Genomic DNA, 24,468 nt, shown 5'->3' with positions numbered 1-24,468 from the left:
CAAGACCACAATACGGTGCTTGGCTCCCTCAAGCCAATGTCGCCATTCCTCAAACGCCCACTTCATAGCCAACAATTCCCGATTGCCGACATCATAATTGCATTCAGCAGGCGAAAACTTACGGGAAAAGAAGGCACACGGTTTCATCAAGGAACCATCAGAATTCCTCTGAGACAAAACGGCCCCTGCCCCAATCTCAAAAGCGTCAACCTCAACCTGAAACGGAAGAGAAACATCTGGCTGACGCAACACCGGGGCAGAAGTAAAACGGCATTTAAGCTCCTGAAAGGCAGAGACAGCCACAGAGGACCAATTCGTCACATCAGCGCCCTTCTTCGTCAAATCGGTCAGGGGCTTAACCACACTGGAGAAGTTAGCAATGAAACGGCGATAAAAATTAGCAAAGCCCAAAAATTTCTGAAGGCTCTTCACGGATGTGGGCTGAATCCAATCATGAATGGCCTGAACCTTAACCGGATCCATCTCTATAGATGAGGGAGAAAAAATGAAGCCCAAAAAAGAAACCTTCTGCACTCCAAAGAGACACTTAGACCCCTTCACAAACAAAGCATTATCACAAAGGATCTGAAATACCATACTGACCTGTTTCACATGAGACTCCCAATCATCGGAAAAAATTAAGATGTCATCCAAATATACAATCATGAATTTATCAAGATAATTCCGGAAGATATCATGCATGAAGGACTGAAAAACAGATGGAGCATTAGAGAGCCCGAATGGCATCACAAGATATTCAAAATGGCCTTCGGGCGTATTAAACTCAGTTTTCCATTCGTCACCCTGCTTAATACGAACAAGATTATATGCCCCCCGAAGGTCAATTTTAGTAAACCAACTAGCCCCCTTAATCCTGGCAAACAAATTGGAAAGCAAAGGCAAAGGGTATTGAAACTTGACCGTGATCTTATTCAAGAGGCGATAATCAATACAGGGTCTCAAGGAGCCATCCTTCTTAGCAACAAAAAAAAATCCCGCTCCCAACGGTGAAGAAGATGGCCAAATATGCCCTTTCTCCAAAGACTCCTTTACATAACTCCGCATGGCGGTATGTTCCGGCACAGACAGGTTGAAAGTCGGCCCTTAGGAAACTTACAGCCTGGAATCAAGTCAATAGCACAATCACAGTCCCTATGCGGTGGAAGGAACTGGACTTGGGCTCATCGAATACATCCTGAAAATCAGACAAAAACTCTGGAACTTCAGAAGAGGAGGAAGAGGAGATTGACATCACAGGAACGTCATTATGAACCCCTTGACAACCCCAACTAGTCACAGACATAGACTTCCAATCCAACACAGGATTATGTATCTGCAACCATGGAAAACCCAGCACAATAGCATCATGCACATTATGCAACACCAGAAAACAACAATCTTCCTGATGGGCTGGCGCCATGCACATGGTCACCTGTGTCCAAAACTGGGGTTTATTTTTAGCCAAAGGTGTAGCATCAATGCCCCTTAAAGGAATAGGGTTCTGCAAAGACTGCAAGGGGAAACCACAATGCCTGGCAAATTCAATGTCCATTAAGTTCAAAGCGGCGCCTGAATCCACAAACGCCATGACAGAAAATGACGACAATGAGCAGATCAAGGTCACAGATAACAGAAATTTAGGTTGTACAGTTCCGATGGTAACTGAACTAGCGATTCTCTTTGTATGCTTTGGGCAGACTGAAATGACATGAGAAGCATCGCCACAATAAAAACACAACCTATTCTAACGTCTGAATCCTTGTTTTTCCGTTCTAGACAGAATCCTATCACACTGCATAGGCTCAGGCATCTGCTTTGAGGACAATGCCACAGCGCGCACAGTTCTGCGCTCCCGCACGCGCCGATCGATCTGAATGGCCAGAGACATAGAATCACTCAGACCAACAGGTGTGGGAAAACCCACCATAACATCTTTGACAGATTCAGAAAGACCCTTTCTGAAAATTGCCGCCAAAGCATCCTCATTCCATTTAGTCAGTACAGACCATTTTCTAAATTTCTGACAGTACAATTCTGCCGCTTCTTGACCCTGAGACAGGGCCAACAAGGTCTTCTCCGCTTGATCCACAGAATTTGGTTCATCATATAATAATCCTAGAGCCTGGAAAAAGGCATCTACATTAAGCAAGGCCGGATTCCCAGATTCCAGGGAAAATGCCCAATCCTGAGGGTCGCCACGCAGCAGGGATATGACAATTTTAACCTGCTGAATGGGATCACCAGAGGAACGAGGCTTTAGAGCAATAAACAGTTTACAGTTGTTTTTAAAACTCAAAAATTTGGACCTGTCCCCAAAAAACAAATCAGGAGTAGGAATCCTAGGCTCTAAAAGCGAAGTCTGAGCAATATAATCAGAAATACCCTGTACCCTAGCAGCAAGCTGGTCTACACAAGAAACTAATCCCTGAACATCCATGCTAGCACAAGACTCCTCAGTCACCCAGAGAATAAGAGGGAAAAAAGCCAAAACAGACTACAGAAAAAAAATGGCTCTTTCTTCCCTTCTTCTGAGATGCATTTAACTCATTGTTGGCCAGTTGTACTGTTATGATCTGGTGACCGTGGAGCCGCATGAGAGACTTTCTCAGGAGCAGGTGGTACCTGTACTGACCGCAAACCCTAAACTAACACCGCAACTAGAAGTAGCCATGGGATGTACCTAACACGTCCTAGACACCTCGACACAGCCGGAGAACTAAATACCCCTATAGATAGAAATGTGAATTCTATCTTGCCTCAGAGCAGAACCCCAAAGGATAGGCAGCCCCCACAAATATTGACTGTGAGTATAAGAGGAAAGACACACGCAGGCAGAAAAACAGGATTTAGCAAAAGAGGCACTTCTAGCTAAATAGAAAAGGATAGGACAGAATTCTAAGCGGTCAGTATTAAAATCCTAAAAATATCCACAGCAGATAATACAAATATTCCACATCTAACTAAAGACATAGAAAGTATATCTGCATCTCCTGAGAATCCAGCATGACTGAAAAATCCAAACAAAGTCTAAGCTGGACAAAAACACAATAAATTGCACTGAATTGCAAAGCACACTGCATGTGTGCACAGAGACAAAAAACCAGACACTTATCTGAATTGGCAGCATGGCATGAGGAGCCAGAGAGAGATGCGATCCCTCCAAATACAATGGACAACTGGCACTGACCCATGGAGCCTGCTCAGCTAAATACCTAATAGAGCTGCAATCAGCAGAAACACCTGTCCAGATTACAACCCCAAGACAACTGCACTACCACCAACAACCACCGGAGGAAGCCCAAGAGCAGAATTCACAACAGGGCTGATACACCACAAACTAGGAGGACTGAGGTATATCCACTTTGTGAGAATTTCATTGTCACTTTTTTTGGGGGGAGACTGAACCCAAGCTCAGGCCCAGTGTATTTTACAGCGCAATGTGAGTGGCAGCAAGTGTCTGGCTGATATACGACAAACTAAGAGGACTGAGGTATATCCACTTTGTGAGAATTTGAATCTCACTTTTTTTGGGGGGAGACTGAACCCAAACTCAGGCACAGTGTATAAAACAACCCAATGTGAGTGGCAGCAAGTGGCTGGAAGATATATGAAAAAATACAAGGACTGTAGTACAATTTCAATCTCCCTATAATGATCTCAGGACAAGTATGGCAGCAATAAAAAGGACTGCTGCACACAAAAGTGTGGACAAATAAACAAGATAACTGTGCAGAACGGAGTAACAGGATTTTTGCTTTTAAAAAAGCAGTTGGTTTGCACAGCAGCGTGCCAACAGCGATGCAGCTATCAGGGAGCCTTATAAGCTACAGAGCTGATACACAAAGATATAGCCTCCACTGTCCCTGCAAAAAAAGGTGGTGTTGGACAGTGGAAATCGCTACAGCACAAGCGGTTTGGGGGTTAATCTTCCCTCCCTAACTACGTCCCTTCTTCTGACAAGCTGCAGCAACCTCTTCCTATGCTAAGATCGGTAGAAGTAAGATGGCTGTCGGCGTGCACGCCCCTTTATAGCCCCTGTGATGCCGCAAAAAGCTAGCCATTCAGTGTCATGCCCTTCTCTAAGATGGTGGGGACCGAGACCTATGTCATCACGCTGCCCACACTCTGCGTCCTCCTTCATTGGCTGAGAAATGACGCTGAACGCGTCATACGAAACACGACTTTGGCGCGAAGATCGCCGACCGCAATGCCGATCCCACACTAGGATCGGGTCGGGTTTCATGAAATCTGACTTTGCCGAAAGTCGGCGATTTTTGAATTTGTCTGATCCATTTCGCTCAACCCTAGTGCTCACCTAAGGTGGTTGTGCTAACCATGCACAACACTGGAGTCAGCATGGAATCACACCCGAGCTTGCTGCTGCACTGACCACAGGCTCACAATGCTGTATGTACGGAGCTGAACCTAAGGAGTAAGGGGAAAAAAGAGTAATTATTCTCTAATGTGATATACTACAGTTAGGTCCATATATATTTGGACAGAGACAACATTTTTCTTATTTTGGTTATAGACATTACCACAATGAATTTTAAACAAAACAATTCAGATGCAGTTGAAGTTCAGACTTTCAGCTTTCATTTAAGGGTATCCACATTAAAATTGATGAAGGGTTTAGAAGTTTCAGCTTCTTAACATGTGCCACCCTGTTTTTAAAGGGACCAAAAGTAATTGGACAGATTCAATAATTATAAATAAAATGTTTATTTTTAGTGCTTGGTTGAAAACCCTTTGTTGGCAATGACTGCCTGAAGTCTTGAACTCATGGACATCACCAGACTCTGTGTTTCCTCCTTTTTGATGCTCTGCCAGGCCTTCACTGCAGTGGTTTTCAGTTGCTGTTTGTTTGTGGGCCTTTCTGCCTGAAGTTTAGTCTTTAACAAGTGAAATGCATGCTCAATTGGGTTGAGATCAGGTGACTGACTTGGCCATTCAGGAATATTCCACTTCTTTGCTTTAATAAACTCCTGGGTTTCTTTGGCTTTATGTTTTGGGTCATTGTCCATCTGTAGTATGAAACGATGACCAATCAGTTAGGCTGCATTTGGCTGGATCTGAGCACACAGTATGGCTCTGAATACCTCAGAATTCATTTGGCTGCTTTTGTCCTGTGTCACATCATCAATAAACACTAGTGACCCAGTACCACTGGCAGCCATGCATGCCCAAGCCATCACACTGCCTCCGCCGTGTTTTACAGATGATGTGATATGCTTTGGATCATGAGCTGTACCACGCCTTCACCATACTTTTCTCTTTCCATCATTCTGGTAGAGGTTGATCTTGGTTTCATCTGTCCAAAAAATGTTATTCCAGAACTGTGCTGGCTTTTTTAGATGTTTTTTAGCAAAGTCCAGTCTAGCCTTTTTATTCTTGATGCTTATGAGTGGCTTGCACCGTGCAGTGAACCCTCTGTATTTACTTTCATGCAGTCTTCTCTTTATGGTAGATTTGGATATTGATACGCCTACCTCCTGGAGAGTGTTCTTCACTTGGTTGGCTGTTGTGAAGGGGTTTCTCTTCACCATGGAGATTATTCTGCGATCATCCACCACTGTTGTCTTCCATGGGCGCCCAGGTCTTTTTGCATTGATGAGTTCACCAGTGCTTTCTTTCTTTCTCAGGATGTACCAAACTGTATATTTTGCCACTCCTAATATTGTAGCAATTTCTCGGATGGGTTTTTTCTGTTTTCGCAGCTTAAGGATGGCTTGTTTCACCTGCATGGAGAGCTCCTTTGACCGCATGTTTACTTCACAGCAAAACCTTCCAAATGCAAGCACCACACTTCAAATCAACTCCAGACCTTTTATCTGCTTAATTGAGAATGACATAACGAAGGGATTACCCACACCTGTACATGAAATAGCCTTGGAGTCAATTGTCCAATTACTTTTGGTCCCTTTAAAAACAGGGTGGCACATGTTAAGGAGCTGAAACTCCTAAACCCGTCATCCAATTTTAATGTGGATACCCTCAAATGAAAGCTGAAAGTCTGAACTTCAACTGCATCTGAATTGTTTTGTTTAAAATTCATTGTGGTAATTGTTGTGAATTAGACTTTTTTGGCTCCCTCTAGTGGTTACTAGTGATATGACTCTGGGATTTCCTTCCCTCTGTTTGCACCCAGCTGGGTCGTTACTTCAGGGATGTTGCTATATAAACCTCCTGGAACCTTAGTCCATTGCCTGGCATCGGTGTTATCAGACACATTCTGTTTGCTCCTGTTTGCTGGTCCTGGTTCGTGCTAAATTAAGCTAAGTCCTGCTTCTTTGTTTTTTGGGTTATTTGTTTGCTATCATTTTTGTCCAGCTTGTACTAAATGTGATTCCTGACCTTGCTGGATGCTCTAGGGGGCTGGTGTTCTTCCCCCGGGCCGTTAGACGGTTCGGGGGTTCTTGAATTTCCAGTGTGGATATTTTTTATAGGATTTTTTGCTGACCATATAAGTTATCTTTCTATATTCTGCTATTAGCTAGTGGGCCTCTCTTTGCTAAATTCCTAGCTCATTCTTATGTTTGTCTTTTCCTCTTACCTCACCGTTATTATTTGTGGGGAGCTTCTATCCAACTTTTTGGGGTATTTCCTCTGGAGGCAAGAAAGGTCTTTCTTTTCCCTTCTAGGGGTAGTTAGCTCTCCGGCTGGCGCGAGACGTCTAGGATCAACGTAGGAACGTTCCCCGGCTGCTGGTATTTGTGGTGCTAGGATTAGTTATATGGTCAGCCCAGTTACCACTGCCCTATGAGCTGGTTTTCTGTATTTACTGACTTAGCATTATTCCTGAGACCCTCTGCCATTGGGGTCATAATAGTATGCCAGGCCAATATTGAATGTTTAAAGCATTGCAGAAGTGGGATAATAAGAAAGGAAATTCTGAGTTTTTTTTTTTTTCCTTCCTTCTCTTCCTCCCCTTTACCTTTGAGTGGCGTGTGCTTGCTGCAGACATGAATGTGCAGACCTTGATTACAAGTGTTGACCAGCTGGCAGCTCGTGTGCAGGGTATACAAGATTTTGTTACCAGTAGTCCTATGTCTGAACCTAAAATACCTATTCCGGAATTGTTTGCTGGAGACCGATTTAGGTTTAGGAATTTCAAGAATAATTGTAAATTGTTTCTTTCTCTGAGACCCCGTTCATCTGGAGATTCAGCTCAGCAAGTTAAAATTGTTATTTCTTTTTTGCGGGGCAACCCTCAGGATTGGGCTTTCTCGCTAGCGCCAGGAGATCCGGCATTGGCGAATATTGATGCGTTTTTTCTGGCGCTCGGATTGCTTTACGAGGAACCCAATCTTGAAATTCAGGCAGAAAAAGCCTTGCTGGCTATTTCTCAGGGTCAGGATGAAGCTGAAGTGTATTGCCAAAAATTTCGGAAATGGTCCGTGCTTACTCAGTGGAATGAGTGTGCTCTGGCCGCAAATTTCAGAAACGGCCTTTCTGAAGCCATTAAGAATGTGATGGTGGGTTTCCCCATTCCTACAAGTCTGAATGATTCTATGGCGCTTGCTATTCAAATTGACCGGCGTTTGCGGGAGCGCAAAACCGCTAATCCTCTGGTGGTGTTGTCTGAACAAACACCTGATTTAATGCAATGTGATAGAATTCAGACTAGAAATGAACGGAAAAATCATAGACGTCAGAATGGGTTGTGTTTTTACTGTGGTGATTCTACACATGTTACATCAGCATGCTCTAAACGCCTAACAAGGGTTGTTAGTCCTGTCGCCATTGGTAATTTGCAACCTAAATTTATTTTGTCTGTGACTTTAATTTGCTCTTTGTCTTCTTACCCTGTTATGGCGTTTGTGGATTCAGGTGCCGCCCTGAGTCTTATGGATCTGTCATTTGCCAAGCGCTGTGGTTTTGTTCTTGAACCGTTAGTAAATCCTATTCCTCTTAGAGGTATTGATGCTACGCCATTGGCGGAAAATAAACCGCAGTTTTGGACGCAGGTGACCATGTGCATGACTCCTGAACATCGGGAGGTGATTCGTTTTCTTGTTCTGCATAAAATGCATGATTTGGTCGTTTTGGGTCTGCCATGGTTACAGACCCACAATCCAGTCCTGGATTGGAAGGCAATGTCTGTGTCAAGTTGGGGCTGTCAGGGAATTCATGCTGATTCCCCGCCAGTGTCTATTGCTTCCTCTACTCCTTCGGAAGTTCCTGAATATTTGTCTGATTATCAGGATGTATTCAGTGAGTCCAGATCCAGTGCTCTGCCTCCTCATAGGGACTGTGACTGCGCCATAGATTTGATTCCAGGTAGTAAATTTCCTAAGGGAAGATTATTTAATCTGTCAGTACCTGAGCATGCCGCAATGCGTTCATATATCAAGGAGTCTCTGGAGAAGGGGCATATCTGTCCATCCTCTTCCCCTCTTGGTGCGGGATTCTTTTTTGTGGCTAAGAAGGACGGATCTTTGAGACCTTGTATTGACTATCGGCTACTGAATAAAATCACTGTAAAATTTCAGTATCCTTTGCCTCTCTTGTCGGACTTGTTTGCCCGGATTAAGGGTGCCAAGTGGTTCACCAAGATAGATCTTCGTGGTGCATACAACCTTGTGCGCATTAAGCAAGGTGATGAATGGAAGACTGCATTTAATACGCCCGAAGGTCATTTTGAGTACTTGGTGATGCCTTTTGGGCTTTCTAATGCTCCCTCAGTATTTCAGTCCTTTATGCATGATATTTTCCGGAAGTATCTGGATAAATTTATGATTGTTTATCTGGACGATATTCTGGTTTTCTCTGAAGATTGGGACTCACATGTGGAGCAGGTCAGGATGGTGTTTCAGGTTTTGCGTGAGAATGCCTTGTTTGTTAAAGGCTCAAAGTGTCTCTTTGGAGTACAGAAAGTTCCCTTTTTGGGGTTTATTTTTTCCCCTTCTGCTGTGGAGATGGACCCAGTCAAGGTCCGAGCTATTCATGAGTGGACTCAACCCACGTCAGTTAAGAGTCTTTAGAAGTTCTTGGGTTTTGCTAACTTCTACCGTCGTTTTATTACTAATTTTTCTAGCGTTGTGAAACCTTTGACGGATATGACCAAGAAAGGTTCTGATGTTGTTAACTGGGCTCCTGCAGCCATGGAGGCGTTCCAGGAGTTGAAGCGCCGGTTTACTTCGGCGCCTGTTTTGTGCCAGCCTGATGTCTCACTTCCCTTTCAGGTCGAGATGGATGCTTCTGAGATTGGGGCAGGGGCCGTTTTGTCACAGAGAGGCCCTGGTTGCTCGGTAATGAGACCATGTGCTTTCTTCTCTAGGAAGTTTTCGCCAGCTGAGCGGAATTATGATGTGGGCAATCGGGAATTACTGGCCATGAAGTGGGCATTTGAGGAGTGGCGTCATTGGCTCGAGGGTGCTAAGCATCGTGTGGTGGTCTTGACTGATCACAAAAATTTGATGTATCTCGAGTCTGCTAAACGCTTGAATCCTAGACAGGCCCGCTGGTCATTGTTTTTCTCCCGTTTTGACTTTGTGGTCTCGTATTTACCAGGTTCAAAGAATGTGAAAGCTGATGCTCTTTCAAGGAGCTTTGTGCCTGACTCTCCTGGAGTCACAGAACCTGTTGGTATTCTTAAAGAAGGAGTTATTTTGTCAGCCATTTCTTCTGATTTGCGACGTGTGTTGCAGAGATTTCAAGCTGGTAGACCTGACTCTTGTCCACCTGACAGACTTTTTGTTTCTGATAAATGGACCAGCAGAGTCATTTCCGAGGTTCATTCCTCGGTGTTGGCAGGTCATCCGGGAATTTTTGGCACCAGAGATCTGGTGGCTAGGTCATTTTGGTGGCCTTCCTTGTCACGGGATGTACGGTCATTTGTGCAGTCCTGTGGGACTTGTGCTCGAGCTAAGCCTTGCTGTTCCCATGCCAGCGGGTTGTTCTTGCCCTTGCCTGTCCCGAAGAGGCCTTGGACACATATTTCCATGGATTTCATTTCTGATCTCCCGGTGTCTCGGGGTATGTCTGTCATCTGGGTGGTATGTGATCGCTTTTCAAAAATGGTCCATTTGGTGCCTTTGCCTAAGCTGCCTTCCTCTTCTGATCTGGTTCCTGTGTTCCTTCAGAATGTGGTTCGTTTACACGGCATTCCTGAGAATATTGTGTCTGACAGAGGATCCCAGTTTGTTTCCAGGTTCTGGCGATCCTTTTGTGCTAGGATGGGCATTGATTTATCGTTCTCGTCGGCCTTTCATCCTCAGACTAATGGACAAACTGAGCGAACTAATCAGACTCTGGAAGCTTACTTGAGGTGTTTTGTTTCGGCAGATCAGGATGATTGGGTGACCTTCTTGCCGTTGGCTGAGTTTGCCCTAAATAATTGGGCTAGTTCCGCTACTTTGGTTTCGCCATTTTTCTGCAACTCTGGTTTCCATCCTCGTTTTTCCTCGGGACATGTGGAGCCTTCTGACTGTCCTGGAGTAGATTCTGTGGTGGATAGGTTGCAGCAGATCTGGAATCATGTGGTGGACAACTTGAAGTTGTCACAGGAGAAGGCTCAGCGTTTTGCCAACCGCCGCCGCGGTGTGGGTCCCCGACTTCGTGTTGGGGATTTGGTGTGGCTGTCTTCTCGATTTGTTCCTATGAAGGTCTCCTCTCCTAAATTTAAGCCTTGCTTCATCGGTCCTTACAAGATATTGGAAATCCTTAATCCTGTGTCCTTTCGCTTGGATCTTCCGGTTTCGTTTGCCATTCACAACGTGTTCCATAGGTCTTTGTTACGACGCTACGTTGTGCCTGTGGTTCCTTCTGCTGAGCCTCCTGCTCCGGTGTTGGTTGAGGGCGAGTTGGAGTACGTGGTGGAGAAGATCTTGGATTCTCGTCTCTCCAGGCGGAGGCTTCAGTATTTGGTCAAGTGGAAGGGTTATGGTCAGGAGGATAATTCCTGGGTGGTTGCCTCTGATGTGCATGCGGCCGATTTAGTTCGTGCCTTTCACACTGCTCATCCTGATCGCCCTGGTGGTCTTGGTGAGGGTTTGGTGACCCCTCCTTAAGGGGGGGTACTGTTGTGAATTAGACTTTTTTGGCTCCCTCTAGTGGTTACTAGTGATATGACTCTGGGATTTCCTTCCCTCTGTTTGCACCCAGCTCGGTCGTTACTTCAGGGGTGTTGCTATATAAACCTCCTGGAACCTTAGTCCAGTGCCTGGCATCGGTGTTATCAGACATATTCTGTTTGCTCCTGTTTGCTGGTCCTGGTTCGTGCTAAATTAAGCTAAGTCCTGCTTCTTTGTTTTTTGGGTTATTTGTTTGCTATCATTTTTGTCCAGCTTGTACTAAATGTGATTCCTGACCTTGCTGGATGCTCTAGGAGGCTGGTGTTCTCCCCCCGGGCCGTTAGACGGTTCGGGGGTTCTTGAATTTCCAGTGTGGATATTTTTGATAGGATTTTTTGCTGACCATATAAGTCTTCTTTCTATATTCTGCTATTAGCTAGTGGGCCTCTCTTTGCTAAATTCCTAGCTCATTCTTATGTTTGTCTTTTCCTTTTACCTCACCGTTATTATTTGTGGGGGGCTTCTATCCAACTTTTTGGGGTATTTCTTCTGGAGGCAAGAAAGGTCTTTCTTTTCCCTTCTAGGGGTAGTTAGCTCTCCGGCTGGCGCGAGACGTCTAGGATCAACGTAGGAACGTTCCCCGGCTGCTGGTATTTGTGGTGCTAGGATTAGTTATATGGTCAGCCCAGTTACCACTGCCCTATGAGCTGGTTTTCTGTATTTACTGACTTAGCATTATTCCTGAGACCCTCTGCCATTGGGGTCATAACAGGTAATGTCTATAACCAAAATAAGAAAAATGTTGTCTCTGTCCAAATATATATGGACCTAACTGCATATGTGATTAACACAGAATCTATTTACAACAGGTCATGTCACAGCTGACCCTGCTCTCCTTCCCTGTCACACTACCACCCCCAATGAGTTTCAGTTATTTTTGGACCTTACTACCTTTGTAGAAAAAAATGAATCTCTAGTCCAGGGTTGTAAAACTCAAATGCACAGGGGGCCAAAATTAAAAGCTTGGACAAAGTCGAAGGTCAACCTTGATATTTATTAAAAAAAAGTCTACAATTAAGGGCAATTTTCCTTATCATCAAATACAATGATTAACTTTTTTCATATGGAAACAAACTTAAAGGTGTTGTCCCACAAACAAAGTGCATTTTAAATAATAGATCTTATAATACATTGTTGGAATAATATATTATGTTATGTAAGCTCAGAAAAAGCATATGGCCAAATGGCCTAATTTAAATATGTAATAAAAAAGGATAAAAAAAATTGAACACAGCAGATAATAAAGTATGATGTAAACAGCTGTGTCCCCAAACACAATATGATACCCCCACAGTGAATTCCTCCACAGTACACTCCACACCCATGGTATGATGACCCAACAATAACCCCTCTTTCCTCAATCCCCCTGACAAAGAATGATGACCTCAACACAGTATAATTCTCCAACTGTAATCCCCATACATCCCTCCATACAGCATAATGGCCACAAAAATGCTCAATACAGTATAATGGGCCCCACATAGTTCCCCATACAGTATAACGGGGCCCTGCATTGTCTTCCATACAGTATAATGGCCTCACACAGTTCTCCATACAGAATAATGGGCCCCACAGTGATCCACACAGTATAATAGTCCCATACATAATGCTCTATACAGTATAGTGGCTGCACATGCTGTTTCATACAGTATAATGACCCCATATAGTGCTCCATACAGTATAATAGCCTTACATAGTTCTCCATACAGCATAATAGGCCTCACACAGTGTTCCATACAGTATAATGGGCCTCACACAGTCTTGTACACAATATAATGGGTTTCACATAGTGCTCCGTACAGTATAATAGCACCACATAGTGCTACACGCAGTACAATGGCCTTACATAGTGCTCCATACAGTATAATGAACCGACACAGTGCTCCATATGGTACAGTAGGCTCCACATAAAAAAAACAAGCTACTTATCACTGCCCGTCCCCCCCCCCCCCCGCTCTGCTTTTTTCATAGTGACTTCAGATCCTCTGCACCTGTCGGTACAGCTGGCGCAATGTAATGATGTCATTGCGCCTGCTGTGCTGAGACGTCAGATGCAGATAGGGAATAAAAGGAGACTGAACATCAGCTGCTGCTCACTCATCCATCATTGTATTCAACTGTATCGACATCTAGAATGCTGATATAGTTAAAAGAGAGATGCTGGGTGAAAGTGCGATGCTGGGTGGAGGACCTGCCAGGGATCCTGGGCCAAATATACTGAAGGGACCTGCTTGGCAATGTGGGCCAAATATACTCAAGGGACCCACCTGGTGTTGTGGGCCAAAATTATTCACCCTCCGGGATAGTAACCATTCTGGATCCACTTCCAATAACAAGTCACTGCCTAGTGATGTTGATGTTCACTTCAGATTCCTATTTATTTAATTACCTCACAAAAGACCCTCAAGTTAGACCTTCTTTACTTTGGTCAGTGAAGAATTTAGATCTTTAAAAGGGTCCAGAAACTAAGGAAATAAGCTCAAAGATGCTGAAATGATGGCTATCAAATCCCTGGACAATAATCATCATCATTGGTTATGATTAACACCTGATTAGAAAAAAAGAAAGTTTCTTATCAACAGTGAACATGCAGTACTGTTCTTTTATCACTTTTATCACTTAACTAGATTTCACAGATCCATTCCTAACCCTCATGGCCACCACTGAAACATCAGTCTATGAATCACTAACCAACTATTTTTCTCACTTAATTGATCTGCACCTCCAGAAATTTGTCATATCTTTACCGTTATACTTCAAGGACTCTACGTAACAATTATCGATTTGCAGCAACTGAGTAACACTATCAATTTCAACAAAGCTTTGTTCCTCACTTCTGATATGTATAACAGATACAGTGAGTAAAAATGTTGTTAATAGTATGAAAAAAATTACAAATCTTCAAAATCACCACTCCCTTTTTGTCACAGTAAAAAAAAAATACACATATTTGGTATCGCTAGGTTTGCAAAAGTCTAATCTATCTAACAATTAACTAAATTAATTTGATCGGTGTTAGGAGTCGAGTTCCTGCCGCTGCACAGGGGGGATCTCGAACCATGTCTGCTGTGGTCTCCCATTCTGCGTCAGCCACAGTAGAGAGGTCGGTCCCAGAGTCTCGCTCAGTCTGATATGGTGCAAAGGGTTACTGCTGCTTTTCCAGGCTCTGCTATTTTACCCTTTACTGGTTTGTGGTAAGCAGACTTTTCTAGGACGAAGTCCTGCTTTGCACACACTGAGCATGCCCACGGAGGACCTCTCATTGGAGGTCGGGGGTCACACGCTCAGGCCCTGTAGCAGCTCCCATTGGTCCTCCAGGAAGGTCTTGTAGAGCTGCAACTATAAAACATCCGCAGGTCCGCACGGCCATGCGCTAGTGTCAATTTATGTATGAGTTCAGCGCCAGTGTGGTCGTGTTTGTATGCAGTCAGGGACCCGGCTGAAATAAGCCCCTAGAATGCTGGCACCTCCGGTGAGGAGTTTCGTGTGTGTGTGTTCAGGGACCCTGCTGAAATAAGCCCCTAGAATGCTGGCACCTCCGGCGAGGAGTTTCATGTGAGTGGATTCAGGGCTAGCATATAGCCATAGAATTACAGCCCACCGGAGAGGAGCTGCGTGTTTGCATTTGACTGCATGACCACTACCTGCTCTACTAAGTAGCTGTGTTCCTCCGTGAGCTAAACAGGGCACAGCATTCTCTTTGCTAACAGACTCTGTGAAGTAACAGAGTTTGTTTATACTACTATTTTGTACCACCATATCTAGCAACAGGTTCTTTCCTGCACGTTGGATCCCGTGTTGCGAACGCACCTACTATTTCTAATAAATATTAGTGTTGAGCGATACCGTCCGATACTTGAAAGTATCGGTATCGGAAAGTATCGGCCGATACCGGCAAAGTATCGGATCTAATCCGATACCGATACCCGATACATACCAATACAAGTCAATGGGACTCAAGTATTGGACGGTATCCCTGATGGTTCCCAGGGTCTGAAGGAGAGGAAACTCTCCTTCAGGCCCTGGGATCCATATCAATGTGTAAAATAAAGAATTAAAATAAAAAATATTGCTATACTCACCTCTGCGACGCAGCCTGGACCTCACCGAGGGAACCAGCAGCGTTCTTTGCTTAAAATGCGCACGTTTACTTCCTTCCGTGACGTCACGGCTTCTGATTGGTCGCGTGCCGCCCATGTGGCCGCGACGCGACCAATCACAGCAAGCCGTGACGTAATTTTCAGGTCCTCAATGCCTAATTCTAGACATTCAGGATTTTAAAATTACGTTCCGGGTTGTGATTGGTCGCGTCGCGGTCACATGGGCGACGCGACCAATCACAAGCCGTGACGTCACGGGAGGCAGGAAACGCGCGCATTTTAAAATTACGTCACGGCTTGTGATTGGTTGCGTGCCGCCCATGTGACCGCGACGCGACCAATCACAGCAAGCCGTGACGTAATTTCAGGTCCTGAATGCAGAATTAGGCATCCAGGACCTGAAATTACGTCACGGCTTGTTGTGATTGGTCGCGTCGCGGTCACATGGGCGGCACGCAACCAATCACAAGCCGTGACGTAATTTTAAAATGCGCGCGTTTCCTGCCTCCCGTGACGTCACGGCTTGTGATTGGTCGCGTCGCCCATGTGACCGCGACGCGACCAATCACAACCCGGAACGTAATTTTAAAATCCTGAATGCCTAGAATTAGGCATTGAGGACCTGAAAATTACGTCACGGCTTGCTGTGATTGGTCGCGTCGCGGCCACATGGGCGGCACGCGACCAATCAGAAGCTGTGATGTCACGGAAGGAAGTAAAGGCGCGCATTTTAAGCAAAGAACGCTGCCGGTTCCCTCGGTGAGGTCCAGGCTGCGTCGGAGAGGTGAGTATAGCAATATTTTTTATTTTAATTCTTTCTTTTACACATTAATGTTGTTTCGATACCGATACCCGATACCACAAAAGTATCGGATCTCGGTATCGGAATTCCGATACCCACAAGTATCGGCCGATACCCGATACTTGCGGTATCGGAATGCTCAACACTAATAAATATACACTCACTGGCCACTTTATTAGGTACACCTGTCCAACTTCTTGTTAACACTTAATTTCTAATCAGCCAATCACATGGCGGCAACTCAGTGCATTTAGGCATGTAGACATGGTCAAGACAATCTCCTGCAGTTCAAACCGAGCATCAGTATTGGGAAGAAAGGTGATTTGAGTGCCTTTGAACGTGGCATGGTTGTTGGTGCCAGAAGGGCTGGTCTGAGTATTTCAGATACTGCTGATCTACTGGGATTTTCACGCACAACCATCTCTAGGGTTTACAGAGAATGGTCCGAAAAAGAAAAAAAATCCAGTGAGCGGCAGTTCTGTGGGCGGAAATGCCCTGTTGATGCCAGAGGTCAGAGGAGAATGGGCAGACTGGTTCGAGCTGATAGAAAGGCAACAGTGACTCAAATCGCCACCCGTTACAACCAAGGTAGGCCTAAGAGCATCTCTGAACGCACAGTGCGTCAAACTTTGAGGCAGATGGGCTACAGCAGCAGAAGACCACACCGGGTACCACTCCTTTCAGCTAAGAACAGGAAACTGAGGCTACAATTTGTACAAGCTCATCGAAATTGGACAGTAGAAGATTGGAAAAACGTTGCTTGGTCTGATGAGTCTCGATTTCTGCTGCGACATTCGGATGGTAGGGTCAGAATTTGGCGTAAACAACATGAAAGCATGGATCCATCCTGCCTTGTATGGAGCATCTTTGGGATGTGCAGCCGACAAATCTGCAGCAACTGTGTGATGCCATCATGTCAATATGGACCAAAATCTCTGAGGAATGCTTCCAGCACCTTGTTGAATCTATGCCACGAAGAATTGAGGCAGTTCTGAAGGCAAAAGGGGGTCCAACCCGTTACTAGCATGGTGTACCTAATAAAGTGGCCGGTGAGTGTATATTCGGTGCGATCCGCCAACCCTAACAATCGGTAAATGGAGTAATGAGAAAAAAATGGAAACAACAGAAATAATTATATTTGGCATCCACAACATTGTAATAAAATGCAATAAGAGGCAATCAAAACATTGTGCAGTGGCATGCAAATGTTTGGGTCAAATGTTTGGGTTTGTGGTCAAAAAGGCCCCAAGTTAAAGAATACACATTACTTTTGTATGTTAGGGAAAAAAATTATATATATATATATATATATATATATATATATATATATATATATATATTGTCATGTTTTCCATTTTAAAAATTACTAAAATGAAAATGTGAAAATGGCCAATGCAAAAGTTTGTGCCCCTTGGAGATTTGTATGCTCAGACAACTATGGCCAAGAATTCGGAACTTAATTAGCCTGTTCGGGTTATGGCTTGGCTTTTTCACTATCGTCATTAGGAAAGGCCAGGTGTTGCAAATTTCTCTGCTTTATAGAATTCCAGCCTCCTCTAACCTTGTGCCAAAAAACAGCAACCATGGGTTCTTCTAAGCAGCAGTCTAGCACTCTAAAATGAAAATGAAAGCAGGATAAGGCTATAAGAAGATAGCAAAGTGTTTTCAAGTTGCCCTCAGTTTGAAATGTAATTAAGAATTGGCAGTTAACAGTAACAGTGGAGGTCAAGATAAGGTCTGGAAGACCAAGCAAAATTTTCAATGAGAGCTGCTAGTAGGTTTGCTTGGGAAGCAAATCAGAACCTCCGCTTGACTGCAAAAGACCTTCAGAAATATTTAGCAGATTCTGGAGTTGTGGAACATTGTTCTATTGTTAACAGACACCTACACAAATATGGCCTTCATGGAAGAGTCATCAGAAGAAAACCTATCCTACATCCATAAAATTGAGCAGCATAAGTATGCAAAAGGACATCTAAACAAATCTGATGCATTTTGGAAACAAGTCCTGAGGACCAATGACATTAAAATAAAACTCTTTGAACACAATGATCAAAGGCATTAAGCATGGTGGTGGATCAATCATACTTTGGGATTGTTTTGAGGCCAATGGCACAGGGAACATTTCATGGGTGGAGGGAAGAATGGATTCAATGAAACTTCAAAAAATTCTTGATGCTAGCATAACACCATCTTGAAAAGAGGATGGTTTCTGAATAATGATCCTAACCCCTTAATCCCATATGATGTACTATCCTGTCGAGGTGACCTGGGACTTAATTCCCAGTGATGGGATAGTATGTCATAGGCGATCGGCCGCACTCACGGGGGGAGCGCGGACGATCGTCGCCTGGTGTCAGCTAATTATTACAGCTGACATCTGGCATTATGTGCCTGGAGCAGTCACGGACCGCTCCCGGCACATTAACACCCGGAACACTGCAATCAAACATGATTGCAGCGTTCCAGCGGCATAGGGAAGCATTGTGCAGGGATTGTGCAGGGATTGTGTTGGTCAGAGGGTCTCCTTCCTCCTCCTCCCTGCAGGCCCCAGATCCAAAATGGTCGTGGGGCTCCTTCCGGGTTCTGCAGGGAGGTGGCTTGCGAGCACCTGCTCAGAGCAAGCGCCAGCAAGCCTCCTGCAGTGCCTGTCAGATCGCTGATCTGACACAGTGCACTGCAAAGTGTCAGATCAGCAATCTGATAATATATATTGATATCCCCCCCGGGGCAATGTTATAAAGTAATATATGTATATATATATATATATATATATATATATATATATATATATATATATATATATATATATATTTACATGTGTAAAAAAAAATTCCTAAAAAAAGAAAAAATATATATATGTTAGGGCTAGTGGAACGCACCGAGTAAATAGATGAAGTTATTGGTGTGTTCGCAGCCCAGGGTCCACCGTGCAGGAGGAACCTGCTGGTAGCAAATTGCACTATATGACGGTATAAGCAAACTCTTTTACTTCACTGAGTCACTGACAAAAGAAAGCACTGTGCCCTGTTAGACTCACAGGAGTACACAGCTAACTGCTGAGCTGATAGCAGTCAGTGGTCTTGCACACACACAATCTCCTCACCGGAGGTGCCGGTATTCTAGGAGCTTATTTCAGCCAGGAACCTGAATACATACACACAAGACCACACTGGCGCAAAGCACATATCATAAATTTATACTAGCGCTTAGCCGTGCGGTCATGCAAAACTTTTATAGCTGCAGCAACTACAGGACCTTCCCAGAAGGACCAATGGGAGGCTGCCACAGAAGTTGAGCAACTTCAGGACCTTCCTAGAGGACCAATGGGAGTTGCTACAGTACCTGAACATGTGACCCTTGATCTCCAATGAGAGATCTTACCCTGGGCATTCTCAGAAGGGGAAAAGTAGGACTTAGTCCCAAAGACATCTGCTCGCCACTGACCAGTACTGGCTACAATGGCAGAAGCTGGAAGGGCAGCAGTAACCCTTTGCACAGTGCCAGACTGAGCGAGACGCTGGGACCGACGCCTCTGCTGAGAAGGCTCCACTGCGGCTGGAGAAGAATGGGAGACCACAGTAGAGATGGCTCGAGATTCCCCCTGTGCAGAGGTGGGAACTTGACCCCTAACAATATATTGTTCCAATAAATATATTTCTTTATCTAAATTAAAAAAATAAAAGTACACATATTTGGTATCGCCACGACCCGACCTATAAAACTGTCCCACTAGTTAACCCCTTCAGTGAACACCGTAAAATAAAAAAGGGGCAAAAAACAACACTTTATTATCATACCGCCAAACAAAAAGTGGAATAACACACGATCAAAAAGATGGATATAAATAATCATGGTACCGCTGAAAACGACATCTTGTCTCACAAAAAACGAGCCACCATACAGAATAATCAGCGAAAAAATAAAAAAGAATAAAGCGAATGCTTATATAAGCGAATATATAAGCGAAGTGCATAAAGCGATGCAAAAATAATTTTTTTATATAAAATAGTTTTTATCGTATAAAAGCACCAAAACATAAAAAATATATAAATGAGGTATCGATGTAATCGTACTGACCCAAAGAATAAAACTGCTTTATTAATTTTACCAAACGTGGAATGGTATAAACGCTTCCCAAAAGAAATTAATGAATAGCTGGTTTTAGGTCATTCTGCCTCACAAAAATTGAAATAAAAAGCAATCAAAAAATGTACCATGCCCGAAAATGGTACCAATAAAAACGTCAACTCGTCCCGCAAAAAACAAGACCTCACACGACCAAAATATGGAAAAATTACAGCTCTCAAAATGTGGAGACGCAAAAACTATTTTTTGCAATAAAAAGCGTCTTTTAGTGTGTGACAGCTACCAATCATAAAAATCCGATAAAAAACCTGTTTATAAAAGTAAATCAAACCGCCCTTCATCACTCCCTTAGTTAGGGAAAAACAATAAAATTAAAAAAAATGTATTTATTTCCATTTTCTCATTAGGGTTAGGGTTGGGGCTAAAGTTAGGGTTAGGGCTAAAGTTAGGGTTGGGGCAAAAGTTAGGGTTAGGGTTGGGGCAAAAGTTAGGGTTAGGGTTGGGGCTAAAGTTAAGGTTGGGGCTAAAGTTGGGGTTAGGGTTGGGGCTAAAATTAAGGTTTGGATTACATTTACAGTTGGGAATAGGGTTGAGATTAGTGTTAGGGGTATGGTTAGGGTTATGGTTGGGATTAGGGTAAGGAGTGTGTTGGAGTAAGGCGTGTGGTTATGGTTAGGATTAGGGTTAGGGTGTGTTTGGGTTAGGGTTTCAGTTAGAATTGGGGGTTCCACTGTTTAGGCACATCAGGGGCTCTCCAAATGTGACATGGCGTCCGATTTCAATTTCAGCCAATTCTGCGTTGAAAAAGTAAAACAGTGCTCCTTCCCTTCTGAGCTCTCCTGTGCACCCAAAAAGGGGTTTACCCCAACATATGGGGTTTCAGCGTACTCAGGACAAATTGGACAACAATTTATGGGGTCCAATTTCTCCTGTTACCCCTGGGAAAATACAAAACCGGGGGCTAATAATAATTTTTGTGGGAAAAAAAAGGATTTTTTATTTTCACGGCTCTGCGTTATAAACTCTAGTGAAACACTTGTGGGTTCAAAGTTCTCGCAACACATCTAGATAAGTTCCTTGGGGGTCTAGTTTCCAATATGGGGTCACTTGTGGGGGGTTTCTACTGTTTATTTGCCATATAACTTAGGATAGAAGCCAAACCAGAATCTCAATTTGTAGACTGTGTTTTGGGGTATTAGCCCTCATCAGTGCAAAGTATGAAAACTGATTTTGCTAGGTGAGAGACTTAAGACTCAGATCTAAGGGGTAACTTTTCTCTTTGCTTAGAGTGACAAGCCAGCCCTGGCATGTCAGAGTAAGGAGACATACACCATACATGCTCCTGTAGGAATTTAAATATGCAAATTGCCTCTTTAGAGAGGAAGAGGTCTAGAACTCTAATGCTATCTATTGGAAGTAGCAATCCTATAACTCACTATCGACCCATTAACAAGACTTGCCATATACTTTAGGATAAAAGCCAAACCAGAAGCTTAATTCTGAAACATGGTGTTTTAGGGTATCGCCCCTAATCAGTGCAAAGTATGAGATTGGCTTGGTGAAAGGCTAAAGACTGGAATCTAAGGTATAACGTATTTCCTTGTGGAGAGTAACAAGCCAGGCCTCGCATGTCAGAGTGAGGATAATTATATATGCTTTGCAAGCTCCTCTGGGAAGTTAAATAAGCAAATTGCCTCTTCAGAGAGGAAGAGGACTATAACTAATTAGGGGTAATACCCCAAAACACCGTGTTTGCAAATTGAAATTCTGGTTTGGCTTAAGGCTGAGTCACACATAACGATATTGTTAACGATATCGTTGCAACGTCACACTTTTGGTGACGTAGCAACGATCCCGCTAACGATCTCGTTATGTGTGACAGCGACCAACGATCAGGCCCCTGCTGGGAGATCGTTGGTCGTTGGGGAATGATCAGGACCATTTTTTGGTCGCTGATCACCCGCTGTCATCGCTGGATCGGCATGTGTGACGCCGATCCAGCGATGTGTTCACTTGTAACCAGGGTAAATATTGGGTTACTAAGCGCAGGGCCGCGCTTAGTGACCCGATATTTACCCTGGTTACCATTGTAAAAGTTAAAAAAAAACTGTACATACTCACATTCTGATGTCTGTCACATCCCCCGGCGTCCACAGGGTTAAAACTGCTTTCGGCAGGAGCGCTGCTAATGCACGCGCTGCTGCCGAGAGCTTCCCTGCACTGACTGTGTCAGCGCCGGCCATAAAGCAGAGCACAGCGGTGACGTCACTGCTGTTACTGCCGGCGCTGACACATTCAGTGTAGGGAAGCTCTCGGCAGCAGCGCGTGCATTAGCAGCTCTCCTGCCGAAAGCAGTTTTAACCCTGTGGACGCCGGCGGGGGACATGACAAACATCAGAATGTGAGTATGTAGTGTTTTTTTTTTTTACTTTTACAATGGTAACCAGGGTAAATATCGGGTTACTAAGCGCGGCCCTGCACTTAGTAACCCGATGTTTACCCTGGTTACCCGGGTGCTGCAGGGGGACTTCGGCATCGTTGAAGACAGTTTCAAAGATGCCGAAGTCATTCCCCTGATCGTTTGTCGCTGGAGAGAGCTGTCTGTGTGACAGCTCCCCAGCGACCACACAACGACTTACCAATGATCACGGCCAGGTCGTATCGCTGGTCGTGATCGTTGGTAAGTCGTTTAGTGTGACTCCAGCTTTATATCCTTAGTCATATGGCAAGGCTTATCAAAGGGTCAATATTGACTTTAAGGATTGCTACTTGCAATAGATAGCACTAGAGTTCTAGTCATCTTCCTCTCTGAATGGCAATTTGCATATTTAATTTCCCAGAGGAGCATGATTGACAAATAAGCCTCCTCACTCTGACATGCCAGGCTTGGCTTGTCACTTTCCGCAAGAAGAAACTTTATCCTTTAGATCCCTTACTATTAATAACAAATGCTTGTGCATTGTGCACTTTTATTGTAATTGAGTTGATGATGATACCAATTCAGTACCAAAATGTGTGACCCGAATATGTTACCAATAATGGAACATGGAACCTTGACTACATCTTTTAATCTTTGTAATGTCACTATCATCAGCACCCATGTCCTGCGATTTCTACTGTATTGTTGTGTCTCCTGCCGTGATGTTTGTCCATCATTTCTCTGGAAATGAGCATCAGCTGACAGACCGTAATACTACAAGCCTTTACAATGGTTGTATCTGTAATTGCACATCCCCGGAAGGTGAGCGCATCCCCCAACAATTTATCTAAGGTTCCACCGTATCTTTAGTTTATTGCGCTAGGAGGCGCCGTGTCTCTTTTTTATATTTTGCAGCAAGTATTAAAACGCCCTGGGACTCGGAAATCAAATATTTGGAGGCACTGTATTCATTATTACAGAGAAGCTGAAAGTTGTGGAGAAACAGAGGACTATGAGTCAGAAAATATATGAAAAATGCCCTCACTGATATTAGTACTAGAAAACGTCACTTTCGAATATGGCTAAAAACAAATTTATCGTTATACAAACTGTCCTAGTGCATATGGGAAGCTGGTAATTCTTAGAAACATTTTCAATAAGTTATTCTGGCAGTCATTAATAGCTATTACTGATCAGCGACTTAGATGGCTGGGTGGCCTGATTAATGAATCACAAACTCTTGTGTTGAGTGCCTCTAATTCACAGTAAGTGCTTCATTCAGAAGCATCAAGCCTCAGCATAAGGGGAACATTTGTCAAAAGCATTTTGATCAATCAGTTACCATTAACATTCGGCACGTTAAAGCAAAGCATGCTGTCAGATTCCATAGTCTGTGCTTTGTAAAATGCATTTAGACATGTCTTTACATTCCCAACAGGTTTCAATTAGAGTGTAAGCTGAATGGTTAACTCCTAGTAAAGCGGATGGATGGATAACTAAAAACTGACCAGCATCCCCTAACAGAATAATGCAAGTGTGAACAGATGCAAGCTGCCATGACTGCATAAGTATTGAATATATGAAATGTAAACTGAGTATCCTGCTGTATAGAATAGTAAGAAAAGTAAGAAAAGTAAGGTACTTAGCTCACATATTGACCAATTCATAAGAGCCGACCAGCCATGACAAGACGCATCCTTCTTTGGTAGGAACCTAACCCTATTATTTATCAAACATGCCTCTTCCATGCTAAAAGCTCATAAATTTAGAGGGAAGTTAGGATCCAACACGTATTGAGAATAGCCTTAGGCTGATGAGAAGAATGCTCGCTCATGTTAGGACATGCTGGTCAGTTCTTTTTTTTTTTGTAGTATATACCTGGAGAAGGTGACAGCTTCCATATTTGGCTGAGCTCTTCTCATCACCATCTTTATTGCAATGATGCGATTTAAATTTTATATTTAATGTTTGCATAAAACTTAG

General features: G+C 43.8%; 1 long non-coding RNA gene across 2 annotated transcripts in view; it reads right to left on the bottom strand.

Moving 5' to 3' along the window:
• LOC143773414 (uncharacterized) overlaps positions 1-24,261 on the bottom strand; it is a 67,182-nt gene extending 42,921 nt beyond the window's left edge. For both annotated transcript variants that reach the window (XR_013215173.1, XR_013215172.1), the window contains exons 1-2: positions 24,137-24,261; positions 4,316-4,425 (exon numbers count right to left, since the gene is read on the bottom strand). This is a non-coding gene — a long non-coding RNA (uncharacterized LOC143773414). The remainder of the gene's footprint in view (positions 1-4,315; positions 4,426-24,136) is intronic.
• Between the last annotated feature and the right edge of the window lie 207 nt (positions 24,262-24,468).

The sequence above is a fragment of the Ranitomeya variabilis genome, chromosome 5 (genome assembly GCF_051348905.1).
Source record: "Ranitomeya variabilis isolate aRanVar5 chromosome 5, aRanVar5.hap1, whole genome shotgun sequence".
In the NCBI taxonomy this organism is placed as follows: domain Eukaryota; kingdom Metazoa; phylum Chordata; class Amphibia; order Anura; family Dendrobatidae; genus Ranitomeya; species Ranitomeya variabilis.
The sequence above is the reverse complement of the archived record's forward strand: the minus strand, read 5'-3'. Positions and strand labels throughout refer to the sequence as shown.